This window comes from Canis aureus, chromosome 7, assembly GCF_053574225.1.
Source record: "Canis aureus isolate CA01 chromosome 7, VMU_Caureus_v.1.0, whole genome shotgun sequence".
Classification (NCBI taxonomy): Eukaryota; Metazoa; Chordata; class Mammalia; order Carnivora; family Canidae; genus Canis; species Canis aureus.
Window position 1 is genome coordinate 58,575,076 of NC_135617.1, and position 23,254 is coordinate 58,598,329.

The 23,254-nt window shown below is 41.8% G+C and overlaps 1 long non-coding RNA gene across 5 annotated transcripts in view; it reads left to right on the top strand.

Annotated features, from left to right (window-relative positions):
- LOC144317436 (uncharacterized) overlaps positions 1-23,254 on the top strand; it is a 30,330-nt gene that overhangs the window by 1,298 nt on the left and 5,778 nt on the right. For all 5 annotated transcript variants that reach the window (XR_013383453.1, XR_013383452.1, XR_013383454.1 and 2 more), the window contains one exon: positions 13,170-13,260. This is a non-coding gene — a long non-coding RNA (uncharacterized LOC144317436). The remainder of the gene's footprint in view (positions 1-13,169; positions 13,261-23,254) is intronic.

Sequence of the window (23,254 nt, forward strand, 5' to 3'; positions counted from 1 at the left end):
TCTTCAAAGATGGGAAAGACCTGTATGATCAAAGTGATCATGTTTGCATTCTATGGAAGTGACCCTTATTGAAAGACAACTCTCAGAGCCTATAGCAAGGTAGATTCCTAGAATCTTCCCTAGATGTCAGCCATACCTTGGGACCCGCAGGGACCACCTGGTTGGGTATTGAAGGGGGTATAATGTGATAATATGGTACTGGGTTTGCAATTTACTTTGCTCGATTCATTTTAACCTGATTTCACACTTATAGGATGTTGATTTCATATTTGTAATAAAATATTGAATAGGAACTTGGGAAAAAAGCAGAGAGATCTAACTTAGAGTTGGTTTCCCATAGCAAGACTGGTTTCAGCTTTTACTTTTTATAGGACGACCCCATAGGTATAGTAAGAAATGAATATAGAGGGGGAAACCCTCAAATCTTTGTCTATGTTTTAAGTATTGTGAAAAAAGATATCAAAAGCAATGGCATCTGCACTCAATCCATGCAGCTCAATTTAGGACCATGTCATCCTAGGAGACTCTCCTCTCTTGTCACATGGCCTTAGAGAATAAGCATCTCTCCTCCAGGTCAAAGCGGATTCCCACAATCTCCTGTTGCAATCCAGTTTTATGATGAATGTAGCTCCTGTGTGGAGCTTAATTGCCTCCACCAATGTTTTGTGAAAACAAATAAGAATATAAACTGGGATTACTACCCATGAATATCATATAACCTATATTTTGTTTTACTAGTAGGATTTTTAAGCATTTATTATATAGTGTCTAATTTATATTATTTATACACATTTCAATAAATTTTCAGTATGGATAATATCCTTTATGCTTTTTTTTTCTTAGTGGTTGATGTCCTTTATATTCTTACCTACATAATTACATACTTAAGAACCTTAGGCACTGATCTTACAACATTATAATGCAATAAAATGACTCAGAAAATTGATGAGAGGTTGTAAAAAATTTAATGGGAAGGGATTTTTTATAATAACCATTCTAAAACGTGTGAGGTGATATCTCATTGTGGTTTGGGGTTGTGTTTCCTTAATAATATATATGTGTGGGTTTATTTCTGGGCTCTTCATTATGTTCCATCGATCTATCCATCTATTTTTATGCCAATACCATACTGTTTTGTTTACTATAGCTTTGTAATATAGTTTGAATAGTGCAGTTGTTTGGCTATTTAGGTTTTTTTGTGGTTCTATACTATTTCAGTATTTTTTTTTCTATTTCTGTAAAAAAAGTGGCATTGAACATTTGCATCGAATCTGTAGATAACTTTGGGTAACAAAGGTAATTCTTTGCATCCACAAACATGAACTATCTGTTAATTTGTGTCTTTTTCAATTTCTTTCATCAATGTCATGTAGTTTTCAGTTTACAGATGTTTTACTTCCTTGATTAAATTTTTCTCTAAATATTTATTGCTCTTGATGCTATTGTGAATAGGATTATTTTCTTTCTTTTTTGGATATCTCATTTTTAGTATATAAGACCAATAATTTTTTAATATTGATTTTGTATCCTTCACTTATATTGAATTTGTCGACTAGTTCTAACTGTCTTAGTGGAGTCCTTTGAGTTTTCTGTATACAGTATCATGTCATCTGCAAACGGAAACAGTTTTAATTCTTCCATTCTGATCTGGATGCTTTTTTACTTCTTTCTCTTGTCTACTTACCCTGGGTAGGACTTCCAGTACTATGTTGAATAAAAGTGACTAGAGTAAAGATCATTGTTTGTTCTTCACCTAAAAGAAAATTTTTTCACTATTGAGTATAATGTTAGCAGTGGGATTGCCATATGTGGCCTTATGTTAGGGTGTATTTTCTTTATCTTCCCTTTGTTGAGGATTTTTATCATAAATGGATATTGAAATTTGTCAAATGCTTTCTCCACATCTATTGAGATGATTTATTATTATCTTAATTTTATAATGTGTTGTATCATGATGATTGATTTGTGGATATTGAATCATCATATCTGAGAAATGAATCCCACTTGCTCATGGTATATGATATCTTTTAATACATTGTTGAATTTGGTTTGCTAATTTTGTTGAGGATTTTTGCATCTATGTTCATCAGCGATATTGGCCTGTAATTTTCTTTTCTGATTAGTGTCCTTATCCGGTTTTGGTATCAGAGTAATGCTGGCTTTGTAAAATGGGTTTGGAAGTATTCCCTCCTCTTCTATTTTTTGGAATAGTTTGAGAAAAATTGGTATTAATTCTTCTTTAATTGTTTGGTAAAATATACCAGTGAAACCATCTGATCCTGGACTTTTGTTTATTGGGAGGTTTTTGATTCCTGATTCAGTTTCTTCCTAGTAAATGGTTGGTTCAGATTTTCTGTCTCTTCACAATTCAGTCTTGACAAGCTATATGTTTCCAGGATTTTGTCCATTTCTTCTAGGTTGTCCAATTTGTTGACATATATGTCATAATCTTTTATATATATATACTATAGGTTTTGACTTTGTGGTTATCATGAGGTTTACATAAAATATCTTATTTTAAGTTGATAACAATTAACTTTAAAAGCATATGAATACTTTATTTTTTTATTGCTCCCTTCTGCCATTTTAGGATTTTAATGTTACAATATTGCACATCCAATAACAAATTATTATAGTTATAGTCCTTTTTAATATAATTTTTAAACTTTTAAACTAGAGTTGTGATATACATACTACCATTAAAATCGGAGAGAATCAGACTCTGACTACATAGTTAGCTTTGCTGGAGTTTAACACATGCATATGTTTTTACAGTGGTAACTGGCATCTTTTAATTTCAGCTTATAGAATGCTCTTCAGTGTTTCTTATAAGACAGATCTTATTCCTTCAGTGGTGATCAGTTCTTTCAGTTTTTTATTATTTGGGAAAGTCTTTACCTCTCCTTTGTTTCAGAAGGACAGCTTTGCTGGGTATAGCAACTTCCTGAGGATTCTGAAAAGAGTAGCAGAGTGCTCAAGATGGCAACATGGGGGCATTCCTGACATCAGTCCACTTCACAAGAAGAACTAGCAAATATCCATAGATAAGACACTGTTGTGAAATTTTCACTTCATAAGTGGAGCCCTGACCTCATAGATCTCCCAGCCTGACCAACGCTATTCTTTGCTCCCCCTGTCTCCACCAGAGTTCATGAACTGAGAAGGAATTTGACCAAGGCTTACACAGAGTTGATGGCAAAAACATATCCAATACTGGAACAAGGCTTTCTTCATGGTTAGGTCCTCCATCCCCCAAAATTGAAGCCATTTAGCATAGAAAAATTCGTAAGATATTAACTTTTCCTACTGTTTTGAGGACAGAGAAAGGTCTCTCTAGTTCAGGAGTGTTGTGAAACACCAGTTTTCAAGGTACAAACCACATTTTTATTTACTTACAGTCTAGAACATACAAGTGAAAGATAAACAGCATAAAATAACTTTAAATAAATGAAAAAAATATATAAACTCACATTCTATCTGCCTGTATCACCATCACTGCCATCCCTAACAACAACTGTGACCAGTTTGAGGATAAAGATTTTTAAAAATCATATCTCCCTTCCAGGATCTCACAAACTTAACTCAAATAAGTATGAAAATCCAGTGGTAACCTAATTCTCATAAATTATTTTCAAGACTCAATTCTCTATTTTTAAGCTCTTGCCTCTATGTTTTCAAGCTGCTTAAAGACAGTAGAATTTTAATTATCTTAAAATAAATTTAGAACATCTAAGGTTGTATCCTGTTAAGATGAACACATCACATTATTTTGGTCAATTTCATCTATGAAAATAAAAAAGTAAAACACTAAAATTAAAAAAAAAAGTTCATCTAATAAAAAAGTAAAGCTGTCAGATCACTGATTTAGAGTGGTATAGAGACCTCTAAAATTGCAAAACAATAGGAGTAGGGTTGGGGGGAGTCTTCATTTGTATCTCTCTCCTTCATTGTACCAGAGCACTGGTTAGAATCGCAGATGAGTAGAGAAATAACTTTAAAAATTGAGTTCCTGTCTACACAATGCCAAAACATCTAGTAAGTCTGGTTAAAAAAATGTCAACCCAGATGTTTGGCACTGCATAGACAAAACATCCAGATGACAGGCTGAACTTGCGAATAAACTGCTGAAATGGACCAGATGTTCTGGCTTCTTCGGGCTTTAGGGCCTAGGGGTCCCTGGGGACGTCAGGAGAAAGCACACATCCCTGCTGGACCTTCACCACCTGCACGCCTTCCCTGGAAACTGGAGTGGGTGTGTAACAGCGGGGTTTCAATTAAAAATGTCAACGACTACCTTAGAAAAATCAAGTTGAAAAGCACAAGAAGGATGTAACGTGATATTTATCTGAAATTCATGTTTTGGGAAGTCACTGAGTCACATCTATCTTGGGGCACTGTGGTTGCATTTCTAAATAGTCTCCCCCACGAGACTTTCTCTTTCAACCCAAGTTCTGGGCTACTCTTTGCCAACTCAGGGCACAGTGGCTTTTTACAGGCCCCAGTTAGGGCTGAAATCTAGAACTTTCTCTCTCCCCCTTCGTTCATTTCGCCCTTCCTTTATTGCTTCCTCATTCTTCCTTTTATATCTTGCAGTTAGTATGGTGTGCAAAGTAGGAAAGGGAGAGTAAGAATCATGCCAGGGATTTTTCCGGCACAGCCCAGGCAATGGGGAGCCCTGGCAGAAAGGGCCAAGGCCAAAAGTGGCAGGGCCAGCGGGAGGGCCTGCGCAGACAAGGAGGGAGGTGTCCCGGCTGCGGGGCTGCGGCCCAGAGGGGGCGCAGGGAGGGCATTAACCAGGGGTGGGACACAGCCTCAGACCCTGGCACCCCCTGCAGCGAGTCTGTCTAAAATGTTGCCTCGCAGGAAACTGAGGGCAGAGGGAGAGGAAGAGTCTCCGAAAACACCATGTGATTTACTAAGCTCCCAACTGTATTTAGAAAACAGCTTTGGCTTCCGTCAGAAAGTTCCGATATGCATTTAATCCGTTATATAATTTCTGTTTTCGGAGAGGGGTTTGTTTTGCTTCTTTTTCAAAACGTCATTAAAAGATTTCCTTCATGTCAGTATTTTCTGGAGCCTTCCCTGGGACACTTTCTGCTGCTCTGTCACAGGAAAGCTGGGATTGCTTTCTTGTCTCCCCCCAGAGAGACTTCTTAAAACAATCTCCAACTGCCACTGGAGGAAGAGTTACTGCATCTCTCATCAGGATGCAATTAATAAAACAAGTGAAGTGTGATGTGGGAAAGAAAATTTTTTTAAGAAGGAATGATTCCCAGCGTGTCTCATGCAGTGGGCTCTGCGCTTCGCTGGCTTGAAGGAAATCCCAACAGCAACCTCGAAAGTCCAAAGAATGTCCCCGATGCCCCAGCCCTCACCTCAAGAGACAGCAGAACACACCCCGATTTCACTAATACCCAGAAGATGGCAGACACACACGGGAGAATTTAAATACAAAAAAAAAAAAAGTATGATTTTTCCCTCCTTTTAATTTAAAAAAAAAAGTTAGAAAGAAGGAGAAAGGGGGAAAAAAAACCCAAACGTTCCCTATTCTTCCATTTCTAACCACCCCCATCCCCGCCTTTCTTTCTCCTCCTTTTGCCCCCTCCTCTCTCAGGGATTGGCTTTATTTAAAAAACTATATTTCTGCCCAGGCATTCAAAAATGCTGAGTGCCTCAAGCAAAGTAGTAGAATAAGCATGTTTCTTACTGCTTCTTGGCAACACTGCGGCCCAAGACCTGCTTCCAATTAGAGATCATGTGGCTTCAGTTTAGTATTATCATGAAAATGAAATTACCACTTTAGAAAAGTCAAGTTATTTTGGAAGTGAAAACTGCAGGTCAGAGCCCACCAAAATTCCAAAAAATTTGCTCAAGAAACATCTTGTTGAAGGGTCAAAATGGCCTGGCCGATAAACATCCTGGGGTTGTGATATGCACCACTCACTCCTCTGGCAAGGCGTCTGCGGGCCTTGTTGAGAAGGTCAAGCTCATTGTCCTTTAAGAAAAGGCATCCTTCTGATGGCAGATCCGAGCTCACTCTGCTTGCCTAGAACACTCTGCTTGCCGAGATAGAGTGCTGGCCCCTCTGACCCTCTGATGTGCTTGAACCCGCCGATCTCCACCACTCACCTGGGTGGGACTAATTCTACTTAGCTAACTCTTCCTCTACTAAAGGTTTCTATCTTCCCTCCCCAACAAGATTGTAAATTCCTGAGAGCAAGGGCCGTGTCTTTGCTTTTTTGTAGCTTCATAAATTCTTAGAACAGGAAGGGACTTAGTCCAATAGCTTAAAGATAAGGCCTATTAACTAGTTTCTGGCAGACACGCTATGAGCATGGGGGCCTGTGGCCACATTAAGGTCAGCTCTGAACACAGAGTGCCTTACAACCGGGATGCCCTGCAAAAGTGCTGTAAACCTGACCTGGGAAATCTTGTGTACCAGCCCAGTGGTTAAGGAAGGACTGGGTTCAAATCCTAGGGCCACCACTAAGTAGCTCTGTCACTTAAGACAAACTGCTTCACCTTTTTGAGCCTTTGTTTATTCATCTATAAAGCTGGGAAAACATGAGTCTCTACCCCATGGTTTGCTGAGGATTAAGTAAGATAATGTATGTAAAGTCTTTAGCCCATGTGCAGATAGTCGGTAAGCACTAAATAAATGGACATTGTTTTGTTATCATTATTATCTGGCATGTGTTTGATGGGGACCCAAACAGAGGGTTCCTTTTATAGAGAGTTCCGCAGCTTGTCATATGAAAACATGGGTTTATTTGGAGGAAATGGCCTGTATCAGCTTTCTGGAACCATCTCTGTTATTATGAAATTCCAGGAACTGGAATAAAATAACAAGGGGGTGAGAGAGAGGGTGCGTGGATTCTTCCCAAAGCAACTTGAACCAACCAGCCAGTAGATCAACAATCTCTTGAGCACACTTTGTATGTCAGGCACTGCGTCTGGTGCTGTAGGAAATCCAGGAAATGTTAACATGGGCTCTGTCTTCAAATGCTCATAATCTAGTTGGAGATAGAGAATTCCTGAGAAGGAAACCAAAATTCTGTGTGCAACGTGTCTCAAGAGGCCTCCTGACAACAGGTACTTTAGAAACTCAGAAGCAATAGCAATGGCTTCCAGGTGGGCAGAAAAGGTGAAACTTAAGGTAGGTTTTAAAGCACTGGGAAGATGCAGCTGGGTGGAAATGAGGAACCCATGCTCCTCATGCTCAGGGAAGAGTGTATGTAAAGGCCAAGATGTAGAATTCCAAGATGTATTTAAAGGCAATAAGACCAGACTGGCTAAAGTTAAAGGTGTACCTATAGGCTTAGGAAACATAAAATTAGATGAGCTGCTTGAAAATGTACTGTGAAGAGCTTTGAATGCTTTGCTTATTGCTGAGCCTTAGTATGGTTGCAAAGAATACAGTGCCCCTCAGCATTGTGCAGTATACAACCTATGCAACTGCACTTAGCATCTTGGCTAATTCTTTGGGCTTCATCCTGCAGGTAGCCAGGAGGCTCTGGAGGCTTTTGAGGAAGATACCAGGATCTGATTTTTATATATGTTGTTGTTTAGAATTAATGTTATCTTTATATGGTTTTGTATGCACTAGACTTAGAAGATTTTTAGAAATGGGTGCAAATTCAGTGAAATAACTGACCACCAATTTGGGTAAGGAAAGGAGAGAAGCTGTGGTGCTCTTTACATTCACAGTTTCAGCCCCTTTGGAGGTTGAGGGATCCTCGTCCAAGTTAACAGTTGTCTGAAGGGGAAATAAGGTCAGAGTAAAGCATAGCGCAGTTATCCAACCCTTATTGTGGGCTATTCTGAAAATTCTCCTATCTAATAACACAATGTCTAAAGGAATTTAGGGGAGGGGGGGCAGGCTACAATCCTGGGGGGCGGGGAAGAAGCCACGATCCTATCTAAACCTCTTCAGAGGTGTGGGAAATGAAAGAGTAGATAGAGGATTTGGTTATGATCACTCCATTTTCCTTTCGCTGTCTTTGTGAACAATTGTTCTGTGACTTACGTCAAAAACAGAGACAAATTCATGATTGTGCCAAGAAAAACTCCCTTGGAGAGAGCACAACGTTGACCCTAACATGAGGTGGGGGTGAGGGGGGGTGTCTTACAAAAGGAAACAGTGGTGTGTGGTCCTTCTCATCTGCGTTGGCAGTTGGTGGGTGAATTTTGGTACCGTGCGCTACTTCAAATGCCACTCAGCCTTGAGCCTTGAACTCACTGTCTTCCTAGGCAGACAACCCCCAGTACCTCGAATATCCCGGCTCCCCCACCCCCCGCCCCAGCTCTGGGTTCCACGTGTCAGAGCTCCTACTGAATGCCAGAGAAGACAAAGTCAAAGGAGAACAGAAAGTTTCTGCAAGCCCAAAAAGGTGTGGAGCAGATGCTGGGGGTGGGGGTGCCAAAGGGATGGAAACAGATGCTTGGAAGTTTCTGCCATCAACACCTACTTGTAGATTCAAGTTTGAGCCGTCATTTGCAAATGCCTGTGTAAAATAATCCATCTCCCATGACCTCAACGGAACATGACTTGGCTGGCAGGAGGAAGCATCCTGAGGAGAAAAGCAGCTTCCCCAGATCTTCACAGAAAAGTTAAAAGATCCCAATATGGAGCCCATTGCTCTAAGGCAGGAGGACTGTGTAGAGGTCAAGGATCCCACAGCCACACCGAAAGAGCTTCTCCAAATCCTGCTGTTGACTAAAGGAGAGTGGGGAGGTGGGAATGAGATCATGGGGAGGGTGGATGGCTCTTCCACACTCTTTCCAGGCCCTAGAGAGTACCAGGGATGAGGCTCCTCTGTCTCCCCCTCCACAACTGCCAAACTCAGACACACCCCAGAAGAGTCATCTGTTTCCTTAGGAGAGAGCAGACCCAGGCAAAGCCCAGCTGACCCCCACAGTTCAGCATCCCCTAGGCCCCCCAGGGCAGCCCCTCATGGATATGCCTGGGGCCTCCAGAGGCCTAGCCCCGAAACCAGAATGGAAAAGAAAATGACTCGGAATTGCTGACAGGCAGACCTGTGTCTGTGGACTGCACATGGTCGGTGGAAACGTGCAGACACAACCTGTGTCAGCTAGCAGAGTGGGTTTCTGGGGATCGGGCATTCCACAGGCACAGCCACCTGGGAGGGAGGTGGGGATTAGCTGTGTTTAACTATTTTCTTTCATTTCTCGTAAGTGCTGCTCAGACCATTTCCAGCAGGGCCTTGAGTCGGATGGCAGAGCACTGCAGAGGCCTCAGTGTGCTGTGAATCCAGAATAAGGAGAGGCTAGCACGAGGCTAGCTCCTTGCCCACAGTCCACACTGCTCACTGGGACATCTAGGACATCCCCACCCTCTCCCTTCCCGCCTCTTTCTGTCTGCGGCCTTTTCCCTACACACACTGAAGATGTGTGTGTACATATACAAAATGTGACATGATACAATACAATGCAGCCTTGTGTACTACCACAGAGGTCAAGATCTTCGAGCTGACTCTTGGCAACGGCTGGTTTTATCAGCCCAGCACCTTGAAAGTGAATTCAGTGCAAGGTCACCTAGAGATCTCTGCCCTTAACACTAATTCAGAGGAAGAACCAAGTGTACTTCCTTTCAGTGTTCCAAATGTTCTTTGTAGGTGAATTCTGGTACTTGGTTCACAAAACCAGAAGCTTCCAGAAGCTTCCGTAACTTTCCCATGTACAGTCCATCACCCACAGATTTCCAAGTTTGGGCAAACAGTTCGTCTCAGACCATGACTTGCATCTAGCAGAGGCTGGCTCACACGTGAAGATGTGAAGAGTCTCTAAGTGCCACAAAACAACCTACCCCCTTCCCACCCTGTCCTTGACCCTCTCCTCATGGTCTCATCTCTCCTGTCGTTGCAAGTGTTTTAAAAATGAACTGCTCCTCCCCACCATCTTAGCTTGACCCAGATCTCTAGATGGATGCCAACAGGAGCACTTCTTACTCTGGTGAGCTACCAACACTCAACCGTACTGGTCTTTTCTATCACTGGACATTTAGAGGTAAAATTCTGATAAAACTGCTCGGCTCTCTATCTCTGAACATTCAAACCATCCATTCAGACCACAAAATCTGAATATGTGGATCAGCCAAGTTATCACCACCACCCGAGTCACCTCTTCTTCTTCCTACGGCAACTGCATCTCCTACTACATACACCTGCATCACATTCGTTCAGGAGGTCTCGTGTTTATTGACCCATCAGCAAGTGCTTATTCAACATGAACTACGAGCCAGGCACTATTTGTTCTAGGTCCTGGGAAAAAGGCAGACAGCTAAACTGCCAAAGTCCCTACCCTCATGGATCTTCCACTCGCATAGAGGAGAAAGAAAGCGAAGACTTTATAATATGCCAGGGGGTGACAAGTGCTAAAGGTCAAAGTTGAACTGGCAAAGTGGGTTGAGAGTGAGCCAGGGAAAGGGATTGAGTAGTACTTCAGATGACAAGGGGATACTCAGAAAAGCCTCTCTAAAAGGAAGATACAGGGCAGAGATGGAAGTGCCACTAGAGAGTGTGTATGAGGACATCTCTCACCTACAAAAAGAAAAAAAAAAAAAAAAAAAAAAAAGACCTGCAGTTCTGCATGGCAACAGAAGGAAGTAATGCAAATTAAAGTCCCTTACGTTGTGGCAGCATTCAATCATTCATCGTGTGCTTTATGCTCCACATTTCATTAACTTCTCACCATTGATGAGGTATTATTCACACTTTGCAGATGCCAAAATCAAGTTCCAAAGAGGAGATGGGTACCTCCCAAAGCCATAAAACAAACAAACAAACAAACAAACAAAAAAACAGTGAAGAGTTTGATTAGAACCCAGATCTCCTAATTCCCAGCCAAATGCTTCCTAGGGGAACAGATCATTTTGGCTAATCCTAATATCAGGCATATTTTGCTGAAGACCCCAGTCAGAAATACATGACTCAGAACATTAAAAAGTCTACTCAGATATTTATCACTGTCTGATCTAGCCACATGGTTACAAGTGGGCAAACAAGTTACTCAGTTACCATAGGTATCCCGTTCTTAAATATGTAGGAGCTGACTATACTCAGTTAAAACCCCAACAAAAAGGAGATTTAAAAGTGTGCACATCTTGTCTGCAATACTTAACTATAACTGCTATGTACATATATGTGCACATTAACAGATTTCCTCTGGATTTTTAACTCATGGGTCCCCATGTTTTCCATAATATAACGGATTATGAGGTAGATAATCGCTAGTCCTATGTAACTTTGGACAAATCGTTTCTCCTCTCTGGCCTCAGTTTCCTCTTGTGTAAAATGAGCATTTTGATTTAGATGGTCCCTAAATTCCTTTCCCCCTCTGGCATCCTACAGTGCCATCCACACACATATTTTTAAATAATTAATATAGATTTGATTAAGGCTCCTGAGAAAGCCTTTTGGTGCTGTGCCACATTGTACCTGGCTAGAGACTTTCAGTGATGCCTTATTACTTTGATTCATTTTCCCAACAAAGATGCTTTTCCCAAGCTAACATCTTCCTAGCTTTTCTAAGGCAAGGTGAAGAGTATGTTCATTTCCTTCATAATCAGTTGCTGACCAAAAAATTGGGGCAGGGTAGAGCCTTTGGGGATGAGTATGGGAATAAAAGGAAAGGACAGGAAAGGAGCAAAGAACAAAGAAAGGAGAAGAAAGAATAAAAGGTGAAGAAATGAAGGAAAAGAGGCAGTGGGTGGTGGGTGATGGAGTGGATTGGGGGCAGGGACAGGAAATGTCCTAGAAAAGTATTTCCAGAGCTTTGTGATCTGTTTCTTGTACAAGGCATACGGGCTTCATTAATAAGAGTGTGTGTGTGTGTGTGTGTGCGCGCGCATGTGTGTGTGTCCTGAAACATGTATTAATCATGCTAGTGACGAGCAGATGAAATCAATGATTTCTAAAACTTCCTCTAAAATCAGCTAGAGAAACCACGTACGTGATGTTTCCTCAAACTGGCACCAACACAATCATCCTCCGTGGGCTGGTGTCCAGGACTCTTTCCTCTATGCTCACCCCTCACTCTGGGACGAGCCCTCAAGTTCTCTCTCCTTCCCCAACCCCCATCACTGGTGTCTCCTCCTCTCCAGGAAGGAAGACTTGTTACATCTCACTGGCCAGCTTCAGCAAGGGAAAGCCTTTATTTCTCAACTTTCACAGTTTTTCTATATGCTTCAAGCCTGTGATTCTACTTTGTTCTTTCTGGTTCTTTTTTTCATCAAGATTCTTCCATTTCTTCTCCCTTTCACCTCTACCTAGAGCATTCCATATCTTACAGAAATAACCTTTAAATGAGGTGTGTGTCTGTGCTCCTTGGAGCCCAAAGACTTCTGGGGGTGGGAGGAGTACATAGACAAGAATATTTGAGAGAATCATTCTCCAGATCGTCAGCAACCATAAACACTCTGTAACCAAGCACCTCCATGCTACTATTTCACAGTTGCCTATCTGACAAAATATGGTATATTTCTTGCCCATCCAAATCTTGCTTTGGACCATACCTTGGTGAGTAAAAACCCTTGGGATGCTGAATAAGAGAGACAGTTCAATCATGCATTGTTCTAAAAGGAACTGATTGACAATAAAGCAGAGAAGACTTTAGTGAGAATTACTAAAGGGGCAGAAACTTATTTCTGTCAGGAAACCAACTGTTGACAAGGCTCTGTGACTTTATCTGTGTGACTATCTACCTATATATGAATTAGAAATGAACAGTTCCCATAGGAACATATCAACAAGTGTATTTGAACTGAAATTTTAAGTCAATTTTTTCTAACAAAAACAAAGTTGATCTGACTGATTTATTTGAACATGTGAACCACCTTTGCCAAGGGGGAAATACATATTTAAAGCACACATACAATATGCCAAACTTCATAACATTTGCCAACTATTAAGCCTGGCCTGTGAATAAAAATTGTTAGATGCAGTGATAGATTAGATTTTTGCTTCAAATTAACTACTCATTGCCTTATTCTCATAAGAGGAATATACTTGGGTCACGCATGGCTATATGACCTGCTTTGGTCCATAGAATGCTAGCAGAAGGGACGTGTGCCGGAGCAGTACAGAAGTTTTAAAAGTCATCACGTGGTTCTACCGAAACGCTTTTTTTTCCTTCTGTCTCGAGAATATCAGGTCCCAAACAATAGGTCTTGCTTCAGCCTGGATCCTGGAAAGAAGAAGACTTATGGAACAGAGCTATAAACAACTTACACCCAACTATCAGGTAAGCCAGGCAGAGAGCCCTGTTACTGTAAGCCACAAAGATATGGGGTATGTTTGTTATAGCAGCATAATGTAATAACAACTGATCAGTTATAGATACCCACTCAAAAACATGTGAAAGGGTAAATAACTTTTCAAAATTTATTTAGGGAGCATGAGAACAAGGAGGTTGCAGACCTCCATTTTCAATCCATGACCATTTTCCATTAAAGAGGCCACCTTTCACACATTCTCCAGGTTTATCAATCAAATATTAGCTATATACGCTGGAGATGGATAAATGAAGGACATATACTCCCCAATCTCAAAAATGACAATCTAATACTGTAGATATCATAGAGTATCTATACTATATTCTATAGTCTACTATATTGTACAGAGATAAACAAGTAATGAGCATGACCATGGATATGATCCCAGAGAGCAGAAGTATCGCAGAGAAGGGTTTGGTTAAATTTTTCTAGGGTAAAAGATATTGGGGAAGAATTACTGGAGGCGATGAAGTAGGGGAGGACATTTCAGTCAGATACAAATGCATATGTAAATTCCTAGAGATGTAAAAGACATGGTATGTTTATAGAAGTAGAAACATCTGGTATTCCTAGAGTTCACTTTCCAGAAGCAGTGAAAGGAGACACAGCCTGTGGCTGACAGGTCCTAGATCCTCACTCTCTGGTGTTCATAACCTAGTATAATGCTCTTTCTTTGTGAATGGAAATGTCCTATGACTGACCTCTAACCTATAAAATATGGCAAAAGGGTTGGTAGTATTCTATTCCGTTATGTAACACTCCTAGAAGACTTGCAAGGAGTCCCTCCTTCCCTTGTCAGCAGTGAGAAAACAAGTTGCCATGAAGTAAGTGGAAGTCCATGTGACAAGAAACCGTAGGAGGCTTCTAGTAGCTAAGGGAGACCTCTGGCCTGCAACCGCAAGTAAATAAATTCTGCTAACAATCAGAGTGAACTTGGAAGTGAATTCTTCCTGAGTTGAGCCTCCAATAAGACCCCAGCCACAGCTGAGAGCTTGATGGCAGCTTGGTTTAGACTCTGATGCAAAGCACCAAACTAAGGCATGCCACATTCCCGACACACAGAAAGTGGGCGATAATAAATGAATTGTTTTAAGTTGCTGAGGTCATGGTAATTCATTATACAGCAGTAGTAAAAACTAACACAAACACACACACACACAAACAAAAAACTACAACACAGCTAGAGATTCAGGAAGGTACTGTTCTAAGGAGTTCAGATTTTATTAGGTGGCCAATGAGGAGAGAGGCTGATGGCTCAAAGAAGAGGAATGACACAGAAGGAAGTTTTAGGTTGATCACTCTGATGACAGTATGGGAAAAAGACTTCAAGGGACAAGGTTAGAAGCCTCTTGTCTCCCACGAAGCCAGGCATACAAATGATCGTGTGACCTCAGACTCAGAAGTACCAAGAAACATGATTTATTGAATATCTACAGGATGCTGTGTCACTGAAGAATATAGGAAGAGTCACAAGGTACAATCCTCATACTTAAAAAAAATCTTTGACTTAGGGAACATGATGGTTATACAGAAAAGGTTTCTTTGTTTTGTTTCATTCTGCCTTCTTAACAATAATCAGTAAATAGCTGGTACTTTAGAGGAGGGATGGATCAAAGTCCCTTCCCATGGGAGCAGCCAGGGAGGTTTCATGTGAAGAGCGATTCTGAGGTCCACCTTGAGGGATGAGCAAGGGTGGTATTTAATGGCCTGCAGATAATTTCCTTTTTAAAAAACATTTTTTTTAATTTATTCATGAGAGACACACACACAGAGAGAGGCAGAGACATAGGCAGAGAGAGAAGCAGGCTCCCTGAGGGGAGCCGGATACAGGACTCAATCCCGGGATCCCGGGATCACAACCTGAGCCGAAGGCAGATGCTCAACTACTGAGCCACCTAGTTACCCCCACATAATTTGTTGGTGAGAGAAAACCAGAGCTGTGGCTTTTGGAAAGAACTTTAGGGGAAACTATTGAAGTGAGAGATTGGGAAGACTTTACCTATCCCCTTCTAGTTTGTCTGTAGTGCCTGACTACATCTTGTAATGTGATGAAGGACTACCCAAGAAGGACTCATGAAAGAGGTAAGAGCTGGTTCTGAAGGAAGGCAGGCCCTAGACAAGCACCAAGGAAATGAGATCACTTTTCTATGGGAGTAGGGTATTGCCAGAGGTGTGGCCATGGAGTGGGGCATAAAGGGACCTAGAGAAGACCTGTCCGTTAGAGAGAAGGGTTGAGATACAAATATAATATAAAGTAAATATATAAATAATTTTATATAAGTAAAATATAATATAAATGAAGTGTAAATATTTCATTTATATAAGTGAAATGTAAATATAAAGAGATGTGGGAGAGAAGGTTGAGAAAGCTGCTTGGGGCCAAATTTACCTCCAAAGCTTTAAACTCAATCAGTACCCTTTCAAGCCCATATTTTCTTGGCCCATCCATGATCCTGCTACCCTCTGTTTATTACCTCTTAATAGTTTCTTTTTATATGCTAGAAAAAAATCAGTACTCCCATCACCTACAAGGCACCACCTGATCTGGCCTCTGCCTTGCTCTCTGGCCTCAACTCATAGCCCCAAGACCCCTAACACTCTGGTCTCACTTCTTTAGAGCACTCAGCTGCTTCTGTCCTCAGGTCCTTTACACAGCCAGGGGTGGTAGATGCAGGGAAGTAAAGGCACATTCTAGGCAGGATTTCCTTGGACCCTCCTCATCCCGATGTGGGGTCCTTCTTCCTCAGAAGGTCTCATGGCACTTGCTTGCTTCACAGCACTTATCACTGTGTCGTTACCACCTTGGGTGTTGTGTGAGGAGCTGTTGAGTGCCTGTGGCTCTAGCTACAATATGGGAGACCTAGTGTGTACTGTTCACCACCACACTCCCTAGGCCCACTCCCCAGGCACACGATAAATATTGGCCCAACAAATGGGTGGATCCACAGGTCCAACACCTCCTGGAGTTTTATCCAGCACAGATGACAAGGACAGAAGTTTGGAAGTGGTAACTTCTACCTCTCACATGAGGCTCTACACCTAGAGCTTGAAATGAAGCCTCACTGTGGCTTTCCACTCACCTGCCCAGGATAGAGGGCCACCAGACACCAGCATACACCATTAACTGACAGTAAGATACTTTTATAGCCACTCCTCAAAACAAGGAAATGAAAAAGGAAGGCTTGGCATCCCTGTACTCTGTTTCACCATGGCTGTGTGATGCTTTTACTGGCAAGTCCTCGCAACAATGGGCTATGGGGCTGCTTTTTTTTTTTTTTTTTTTTAATCATCATTAATAGATAAGGAACCAAGAGATTTCGATATGCCCAGCGTCACATGGCAAGTTAACAATGGAACTGAAGGTTCAAACTCAAAACCACAGGATCGTCAACATATTTATGGAACAGGCATTGTGAACTCTTTGGTTTCATCTGGTGATTTCATTACAATTGTATGTAGACTGAGAGAAACCCCAGTCTGGCAGAGGACTTAATTCTCAGAATGTAAGAGGATTTAGGACTTACTGGAGTTGATGCCAAACTCAGTGCTGAGGACAGACGGTGAATTCAGAGGAAATGGATGCTTGCGAACCGTGGACTTTTTGAGGGAAAAAGGGACAGGAGCAAATTGGTAGGACTCAGGCTGAGACCCTCTGCAAGGACAAGTGGGTCAATGTTTAGTGCCTTTAGCAACTCAGAGGCTGACTTAGAAACAGGGCCATTAGACTGAATTTGAAGCCTGGCTCTTCTATCTTGGCAACCTAAGAAAAGTGACTTAATCTAGTTATTTAGCACCTACCCCATACGATTGTTACACAAATTAATTAGGGAAATCCATATAAAGCAGGGGTGGCAAGCTATAGTCTGTGGGCCAGACTGAGCCCACTGATTGTTTTTATACATGAAGTTTTATTAGAGCACAGCCATTTATTTACACACTGACTATGGCTCTTTTCACAGTACAGTGGCAGAAGTAAGTAGCTGCAATGGAGAATATGTTCTCTAAAGCTGAAAATATTTGCTTTACAGAAAGTGTTTGCTGATCCCTAGGAAAAACCATTTATTACATATTTAGCATACTAATTTAGTATTAAATGTATACACATGTAGTAAAGTGCATTTAGTGTATAGACTAGCACAAAGTACGTGCTCAATAAATATTAGCTTTTGTTATGTAATCCCCTCTTGTACGATGAAGGCCCAGAGAGGGTAAGTAATTTGCCCAGGATTCCAGAGCTAGGTAGTAGCAAAGAAACAGGATTCAGGAAAGAGGGTTAGGTACCAAACAGAGCTGTCAGAAAATTTGACCCCAAGGGGGTCATGGAATATGGGAAGCTCCATTCAAGGAAATCTGCATGTCAAATCCGTTGCCTTACTGGTTGAACTGACTATAAAACCAAAATTCACTGTAATCAAGAATGAAAGGATGAAGACAGCAAGTTCCTTATGTGTGTTCTCTTAATTACTAAGAAAATCCAGGAAGACTGGTCTGGAGAGAAGAATTTTCTGGAAAAGATGCCATTGACTCTGGAGTGATGGTTGTGACAAATTACCTTAAAGTGATAAAAACCAGTTAGCAAATCTTCATCTCAATTAAAGTAGGGGACTGTCTTGTCATTGCAGCCTGTCATTTACATTTCAGGAAAGTAGATTGAAGAACTTTATATTTAATTTGTGTTTTGTCTGGAATGTAAATAAGGAAAATGGGCACTGGCAGGTCAATGATTCCTTTGTAAAACAAAGTAAAGCATCTGGGTGTGTCTGAGGGTTAGTAGTTATTGTGTATCAGAAGCTCTTGAGCAGGCGTGCAATTTTAACATGAAGGAGCAAAGCTGAAGGCAACAATCATCTTGTAATGAGGATTTATTTTGGGTTTTTTGCTCACTCAGTGGCATCTAACACAGGAATGGTAAATACTAGTCATGTGAATACTGATCACATGTGCTTCTACTTCTCTGTCTATGGCAGACATTACTGGTTGATCTGGCACATTTTCCCGCTGATCCCAGACGGCTCCAGAATTCTCTGCAATGCCATGCTCTATGAATCATCCAGGTGGCATGCAAGAGGAAATTAAAATTGCCATCCCTGGATGCATACGGATGTTTTTTAAATTTCTATTGAATGATGAATAAATAAGTTAATTAATGGATGAACAATAGATGATTCAATAAAGGAGCTTTCTGAATGCAACAAACCACTTTGTTTTTGTTCATATCACCGATCACAAAAGAAACCAAGTAAGGATAGGGCAGGAGCAGATTGTGGATTTTTAGTGGGGCAAAACAACTCCAGCACATCCTTGGAGCCTTGAACTCATGATGTCTACTCCATTTCTAAGGAATGGCATATGAAATAAAATTGTTCTGGAACCTGCTTGTTGCAACAATCCAGAAGCATGGCTCATTATGGTAAAATCTCATTCCATTTGTTCATTCAATAAATCCCAGGTTTGTTAGGATGCCAGCAAGATCTAGAAAGCAGTGGAAACAGATAATCTCAAATGGGTCATTTTATGAGTGTAATGAAGAAACTATTACAAAGGCTAGTGCAATGCCCTGGGACTAGAAGAAGGGGAGCCATTACCATCCCTAGGTCTGACAGGCTCCAGCTACAGGCCAGGGACTCAGCCAGCCTCTCTGCTGATGTACCTTGGTGTCTCCATTGGCTGTATCCAAAGGGAAGCCAGAGGAACAGGGAGCCCGGGTATGTCAGGGTTCTCCAAAGAAGTAGAACTGTGAGGAGAGGTATTATAGGAATTGGCTCATGTGGTTATAGAGTTGAGAAGTCCCACAGTCTGCCATCTGCAAGCTGGAAAACAAGGACAGCTAGTGGGGTCAGGCCTGTGAACTAGGGGCTGCTGGTGCTGTCTGGAGTCCAAAGGCCTGAGAACCAGGAGCTCTGATGTCTGAGGGCAGAAAGGGATGGACGTCCCAGCTCAAGAAGAAAGAATTCACTGTTCCTTGGCCTTTTTGTTCCATTTGGCTCTGCCCTACCCCAACAGATAGGATGATGCGTGCCCACATTATCTAGTCTACCGAATCAAATGTTAACCACTTTTAGAAACACTTCCAGAGACACTCCCAGAAATAATGTTTTACCAGCTATCTGGGTATCTCCTGGCCCAGGCCAGTTGGCACATAACCATTACAGAGTCTATTGACTCAGTTCACACAAATCAGCTCCAGGGTGCAGAATGGAGTAGGGAAGGGTAAGGGGGGGTACTTCTGGAGAGGTAAACAGAGGCACACAGCTCACGCCGAGCAGCAGCATTGGTGAGACCAACGAGGACTGAGCAGCAAGCAAGACGGGCAAGGCCCTTGCTCCCAGGAAGCTGACAGTCCATGGTGGGAAGAGAAGCGCCAAACTTATGAATATGTTAAAATAAAATGTTTTCACATACTTTAGGAAACCCAAAGCTGGTGACATTTTACCAATACTGTTTCTATTAGTTTTTTCCAAATGAAAAGACAAATCAGCAGCAGCAGATAGTACAAATGCCAAGAGAAACAACTCTGCCTAATAGGCTGTTTATTCTTTAAAGAGAAGCAAGGCACAGTTTTTCTATCTTGTCTTTTAATCACATGCTCACTTCGAAAGTCATTCTCTCTTGGATAGTTTGAGAAAACAGATTTTTGGTTTTGGAATGGGTGTCTTGTTTAATCCTGGTTTCTGCAATCTTGGTAAATCAGGGAGAAAGATATGTCCAGCGGGCAACACAAGAATGTTTTATTTGCGTAAGAAAAAGAAAATAGATATATTTTTTTCTGAGTTGCAAGGATAGATTCTTAACCATACTTTGGTGTTTAACATCCGTTCATCTCAAGAAATGTTTTATTTTCAATCTGTTCTGGATTCTATCCAGAGAGAAACAATGACATTTCTCTTTACCAATAATATTTTAAAGCTTACTACCCTACGGGATCTTTCTTAAAGATTGTAAGAGGAGACAGGCTTTGGTGGTGGTGGCGGGGGGCAGGTTAAGGTTTTCCTGAGGGGATCTGAGGGAGGGGTTGGCCAGTGGGAAAGAGGAGAGTTTCTTCTTTTTAGAGTGCTTTTTTTGTTTTGTTTTGTTTTTTGTTTTTTGTTTTCTTACCAAAATACGAAGCCTTGATCCCAAAAAATTGACAAACCAGGCCCAAAGTGAGGAAAGTAGAGAAGGGTTGGCCGCACCTCAGAAAAACTTGCAAACAAATTCACCATATGATGGGTTCACGATATTAAATTAAAGCTTCGACAATCACAAATCTCACAAACACATTCCAGAACGATGAAAAAAAAAGAGAGAGAGAAATAAAGACACCACCCCCCCCCAAAACCAGCTGAGCCAGTATTTAAAGCCTTTTTAATTTAACAGAACCCATTTTTTATGGTAGCCAGGATATGTTTCTGGCTTTTCAAGCTGTCACATGATCTCTTGTCCAGATGTGCGGGTGTATATTTGGGACTGGACCAGCCAAAAACTGCAGCACTTTCCTTCAGCTCGTAGCTTGTTACTGTAACTCAACCGTGCTCCTCTGGGCTACAGAAGCACCACATTAATATGTGGTACAACAACAATAACACAGGAGGGGATAAAGTTAACCAAAACATTCGCATGAATCTGGAAAAGAGGAGAGGCAGGAGGCGGGGCAGGAGAAGGAGAGCCAAGTCAGATAGGTTTATTTGTCAGCTCCACACAACACTGAAAATGAAACCTCCAAGTGTGTGGTGGTCTGAAAACTTCCCTTTTTCTCACCTACTGCGAACAGCTTTCACCCGAGGACAAGACTTCCTGGAGCTTTCTTCAGGAAATTAGCAAATGCCTCTGTTTGGAAGTCAGGTTGCAGGAACCCACAGCAAGGCCGGAAAGTGCCTCACGAACTGCGGACCACAGGGCTTCTCCTTCAGAGACGTTTCTGGAAGCCCAGGCTTTCACCACAGAAGGAGGGGAATGGGGAGCGAGGAGGCCACCACCGGCCTTGTGAGTCTTGGCCGGTGACCTTCCGGGGAATGACCCGTCAAGCTGCTCAGACAGCTCCTGGCAGTCCATTAAATTTGTTAAGCTTTGGTTTCCTCGTGTATGAGGTGGGGATAGGAATAGAACCTGCCTCGACGGGGAGGTGTTCAGGGTTCAGTGGAATCACCGTGACAGCACCCAGCACAGTGCCTGTCACACAGAGAGGGTTTCGATTCATTGCACCGCGTATAAGCACCATGTAGGGGTGGGGGTGGGGGAATCAGGTGAAATTTAATAAGGTGATAAGTCAGATCCCATGGAGAAGGCGATGTTTAAATTAATCAAACAAAATAAATGTTATTTACAGACTTATCTTAATTCACAAGAGACATCTATCAACCCATCGGCTCTTTGACTGGATTTCTGGCCCTAACAGTTGAGAACAAGGGGCTTCATCAGAATGAAAGTGAGGAGCTTTCAGAGACACCCCCCCACCGCCCCCGTCTGAAATCCTGCTTGCTGGTCCGCTGTGCCCACCATGGTGGCTCACCAGGCCTCAAGCTGGCCTGTGACCACTTAAGGAACAGGAGCCACATGACGGGGCTGGCTCTGGTTCACCTGTGGGTTTTCTCTCACCCATAAAGCAGAGAGTTAAGACAAGTAGAGCCCCACATCCCCTTTCATGCCGTTACGATTCTCCACTAAAGGGACATGAAAGGTAACAGCTGAAGATTTATTAAGGGAAGGCTTTATATTCTTTTTTGCCTAACTCACACCCTCCCAGTGCCACAGAACAGTCGCCAGAAGGGAATTCTATGCTGGGCCCTCCCCCAACCTCTTCCATTTTCAAGACACTTTTCCCTCTTCCTTTGAGTGTCAATCCTTCCAAAGCCTCTGTGCTCTACTCGGTTTGACTTCAGTTTGAGTGGTGAGAGGGAAGATTTATTTCCACAACTTTCTGTGGAGACTGTTTCACAGAAGACGTATTGTTCCAAGCAAGATTTTCACCAGGGCAGTGGGGGAGGCAAGAAACCTCCCCCCCAGAAAAAATGTCACATTTCTTCAAAATCATTGACTCTCGAAAAGAAATGAAGAAAAACCTAGAATCTTCAGTTAGGTAATATACAGATATCTCTATTTTATGTACAAATATATGTGGATGTGTGACATAATACACATACACACATGTTAAATCTTATAATCTCGAGGTCAGAAGGACTTGTGTGGTGGAATTCCTTCTCTCACCGTAATGCACTCTGAATTATGCCTGCATTAAGGATAACATGGGTTAGAGCCAAGGAGAAATATCGCCCATCTGCAGTCTGGCCAGTCTACCAAAATTCTGCAGATGACACCTGACAGAGCCAGAATCTCAGCTCACAGCCTAAAGGATGATAACTAAATTAATTTGAAAAGATTTTATTCAGCTTAGTATGAATTCAAAAGCCAGGAAGTTAGTAAAAGGACTTTTATTGAGTTTTACAGTAGTTCTCATTTCTGGCTACATGTTAGAATCACCTGGACTGTGGTATTTTTAATCCATCCCTATAGAGAATCTGTTTGCAAAGTAGTCCAGCATTCAATATGCTGGATTCATGTTTGCAACAGAAAGAAATATTCTGCTTGTAATGAAAACTTGTGGCTAAAAGGCTCATGTACATAATTTCCTCCTCATAACGGCTAAAATAGAAATCACTCTCCCTTCCACCCCATAGTCATACTCTGATATTTTTAATTGGCCTTTGCAGAGGGCCTTTTGAGTCTCCTTGTTACAATTGTGTCATGTAGGTGAAAGAATCGTGGTCTAGGAAAGAAGAAACATGGTCTTCCCTTTCTCTGGCCCAAACTAGCTATGTGATTTTAAGTGAGGGTCTTTTTGTTGTTGTTGTTTTGTTTTACCAATATAGCCTCAGCTTGGTCTTCAGTGTAATGGGCAGATTATCCTAGGCAATCTTGAAAATCCCTTCCCTTAGAGTAAAAGCACTGAGATCATGAAGGAGTCAGAGAATCCCAGTTCAACCACTT